At 43.0% G+C, this 4,235-nt stretch overlaps 1 long non-coding RNA gene across 1 annotated transcript; it reads right to left on the reverse strand.

Moving 5' to 3' along the window:
• Positions 1-534: 534 nt before the first annotated feature.
• Positions 535-2,855, reverse strand: LOC119878032. Its single transcript, XR_005385983.1, has 3 exons — positions 2,507-2,855; positions 2,310-2,392; positions 535-1,215 (listed from the first exon to the last, which is right to left on the reverse strand). It is a non-coding gene; the product is annotated as an uncharacterized LOC119878032 (long non-coding RNA).
• Positions 2,856-4,235: the final 1,380 nt, after the last annotated feature.

The following is a 4,235-nucleotide window of genomic DNA, read 5'->3' on the forward strand; positions in this document are numbered from 1 at the left end:
AAATATGAAAAAATGCTTAATTTATCCATCATTGTAAGGATTCTTTTTGCACTTGATTTCTTTGTTAGTATGTCTGAATGCAACAGAAAGTCTTAGTTTACTCAGATTATCCCAGCAAGGTGCCTGGGATAAAAAACATTAAGCTTTTAATGGTTGCCTGTAATTATGTGTCCTCTTTTCTGTATTTTTATTGTAGAGGCTTGATGTGAAACAACAGCATTTAGTAAACACTTTCCTGCTCCTGTTTTTTAATATTTCTTCAACTCTATTCTGACTGAATCCATTTTAACTTTGTATGCTCTTTATCAAGGCAGCTTTAATAATGTTAGTATGTCCAGAATTTTTTCTTTTTTTTAAATTTTTATTTATTTATGATAGTCACACAGAGAGAGAGAGAGGCAGAGACACAGGCAGAGGGAGAAGCAGGCTCCATGCACCGGGAGCCCGATGTGGGATTCGAACCCGGGTCTCCAGGATCGCGCCCTGGGCCAAAGGCAGGCGCCAAACCGCTGCGCCACCCAGGGATCCCCCAGAATTTTTTCTATCTCTCTTCTTGGAGATTTTTAACACTGCTGAGCTGTACAATTCTTTAAGGCTCCATTCTACTGACATGAGCTGTCCCTAGATGAAAAATGGGGAGTAGGGGTGGGTATCACAGTTCCAATGACACAGAAGACAGTCATACTGGAGCTCTATAGTTTTCTGAAAATAGTGGCGTTAAATGGATGGGATTTGCATGAGCTTAAAAATAACCCAGACCTCTATGGTCTCATATACGAGGATTTTGAGACGAAAATCAAAGGGCTTTGATCACTCACGGGGCACCAGGCACATCAATTCTCACTTCCCAGTAAATGAATGTAGAGCTTGCAATGACAGAGGGGCCCTTTGTTGACCCTTCCAAGTTCTGCTTCTTTTCATCTACCCACCTGATTTTTATCACCTTCCAATGCCATCTCAAGTGCAGTCTTAGTTGACCCCTCCTCCAGCAGGCCTCCTGCCCTTTCTGTGGTAGGGCTTTCACACCTTTAAAGACTGTTGTGCACTCTGCATCCATCTTCTTTGTTGACCCCACTGCCTGTAGGCAGGCCCTTCAGTCAATAGGTTCTCCTAGGAAACAGCCATCTTGGTAGTTGCCATCTTCACCAAAGTCATCACAGCAACCAGGTCAGCACTCAGGCCCAAACATAGACTGGAGCATCCTTATTGCTATGTCTGCCAAAGAGGAATGAAACCCAGCACATGGAGGCCAAGACAGAGCTGATAGTGCAGCAGACCATGACCAAGACTCTTCAAGTTATCTAGATCCTACAGAAGGATCAGATAGGATTTGAGGGCCTGTGGCCTTTATGGCTTCCCAGAAAGTTACAAGAACTCTTAAGGAAGAAGAGGCCGGGCAGGAGGCCTCCCAGCCCATAGTTAAGGACAGGGCTATCCAGGCAGCAGAACAGGAGGAGGGTCAGGAGGAAGGCAATAAGGAAGTGGTGGAAGAGGAAGAGGAACAGGACTATGATGGTGAGCAGGAGGAAGATGAAGATGAAGGAGAAGACAAGAAGGCACAGGAAGAGGGTGCTGAAATCACCCTTATAGGACCCATGAGTTCCCCACAGCATGGTTTTAGTTCCTGTATCTGTTCCATTCCACAACTTGTACATTATAATAACCACCACTTGGTTTGGCCCCATGCAGATCACATGTTGGTAAGGCATGGTCCCTGGAAACCTGAAGATCTAGGAGAGGTACTCACACCTCAGGAGGGTCAGGGCCTGGTAGATAAAGTAGAGAACTGAAAGGGTGAATACCTGTCAGAAAGAAACTGCATCCAATTGTCCAAGGAAATTGCCCAAGGGCTATATACTAGAAGGCAGAGAACCAGAGGATTCCAAGGTCTGGGAAAGCAAGTCCCCAATGCAGAGGTATTCTATGAGTTGGGGGCCTGTGCAGCCAGAGGGACTGTAACTACCAAGTTGCAGCTGTGTCCTCAGGTCATTGTTTCCCCCATTGGGGCACCCAGCCCAAAAGCAAGAGGTGCCCAGCATTTGCCTGTAGCCATTAAGCAGTGGTGAAAGCTCTCAAAAACCTTCAGGCCCAGTATGCCCAAGTAGAAGCTCAATTCTACAGAGACTTTCACGATCTAGAGAAAAAGTATGCTGCCTTCTACCAACCTCTGCTTGATAAGAGATCTTAGATCATCAATGCAATCCACGAGCCCACAGAAGGTGAATGTCAATGGCAAGTAGGTGTTCAGGAAGGCACATGTGGAGATATGGAAAGAGAGCCTGTGGGAGAAGGGCACACAAATGGCATACCTCACTTTTGGTTGACAGCTTTTTAAAACGTGAAGATCCTCAGCAGGATGATCCAAAAAAGTGATGAGCTTGTACTAGAGCACCTGGAAGATGTAAAAATTAAAATTTCAGGATTCGAGGAACCAATGAGCTTCACCATAGAATTCATCATCAAGTCAAATGAATACTTTTTCAACAAAGTCCTGACGAAAACCTACCAACTGCGATCAGACCCAGGTGATTCTGATCCCTTCTTCTCCAAAGGGCCAGAAATTATCAGTAGCACAGGGTATAAGATCTACTGGAAAGAGGGGAAAGATGTCACCGTGAAAACTAGCAAGCTGCAGAGAGGTGAGGGCCGCAAAAGTTTTGCATCCATCACCAGGAAGATGCCTGGCTATTCTTTCTTCATCTACTTCTATCCTCCTGATTCTCCTGAGGGCAGAGAGATGGATGTTGCCACCGATTATAAGTTGGGCTATTTTTTCCGTGAAGTTCTGGTCCCGAAGTCCGTGTTATTCTTCACTAATAAAGCCAGAGATTATAACTATGAAAGTGCTGATGATGATGCTCGAGAAGCTGGAGGTGAGGAAAAGAAAGAAGTGATCAGAAATGAAAAACCTGACAAAAGGGCTGGAAAAGATCTGGACCCAGAAGAGAGCAGTTGTTAAGAACCCAGGTATGTGTATGTAGTTTTGTGTATCACCCAGCCATGCCTGACATACATCACTGAAATAGCTGAAACTGAGGAGGAGAAAATAAAGGATAAAAATGGAAACCAGGGCAACCCTGGTGGTTCAGCGGTTTAGCACCGCCTTCAGCCCAGGGTGTTGATCCTGGAGACCCAGGATCAAGTCCCACGTCAGGCTCCCTACATGGAGCCTGCTTCTCCCTCTGTCTGTGTCTGTCTGTCTGTCTCTCTCTCTCTCTCTCTGTGTGTGTCTCATGAATAAATAAATAAAATTTTAAAAAAATAGAAACCAGAGGGCCTGAAAAGGATCCAGATCAGTAGAGCACAGCCTGCGAGAATCCATGTTGAGTATCATCCAACCATTCCTGTCATACACATATTATATTCCTACATTTTCTCAGTAACTTAAATAATGTTTTAAATTTATTTATATAAACCAATTTTAGTGTTAAAAATTTACATATATACTAAATCATATACAGTGGAGGACATACTGAAATGTATTTTTGTCATAGGCATACCTACTCTTTGAGCTGAAACTGTAAGACTTCTACAGGTGGGATATTTCAGACCTGGTAGTTGATATCATATTTATTTTGTTGTTTTTTTTTGGGGGGTGTATATTTTTTATTGGAGTTTGATTTGCCAACATAGAGTATAACACCCAGTGCTCATCCCTTCAAGTACCTCCCTCAGTGGTTGATATCATATTTGTTTAGAAGGCAGTTACTAGAACAAGTGGCTAAAGTGACTGAAAAATACACTAGATGGGCCTTCATCATCCATGCCTGCTTAAATGTGGTCTTTTGTACTAAATATGAGATAATACCTTGGAGAATGTGGCTACCTAAAAAGTTGTAAAAAAAATGAATATCAAGTAGGAGCACATTTAAAGATTGATTCCAGGATGCCTGGGTGGCTCAGTGGTTGAGCATCTGCCTTCACTCAAGGCATGTTCCTGGGATCCTTGGATCGAGTCCCACATCGGGCTCCCCACGGGGAGCCTGCTTCTCCTTCTGCCACTCTCTCTGTATCTCTTATGAATAAATAAATAAAATATTTTAAAAAATAAAGATTTATTCCTAACCATTCAATTTTAAGTTTTTGTGTTTCATGTGACAGTCAAAATAAAACATAGAGTAAGGCTTTGGTTATCACTGAATTGTTAATTTAACTTAGATCTCGTGTACTCTTTTATTTCCCTCTTTTCTCTCTCCTTTTATAGATATGCACAAAAGGCCTGGGAGGTTAAGAGA

Source organism: Canis lupus, chromosome X (assembly GCF_011100685.1).
Source record: "Canis lupus familiaris isolate Mischka breed German Shepherd chromosome X, alternate assembly UU_Cfam_GSD_1.0, whole genome shotgun sequence".
Classification (NCBI taxonomy): Eukaryota; Metazoa; Chordata; class Mammalia; order Carnivora; family Canidae; genus Canis; species Canis lupus.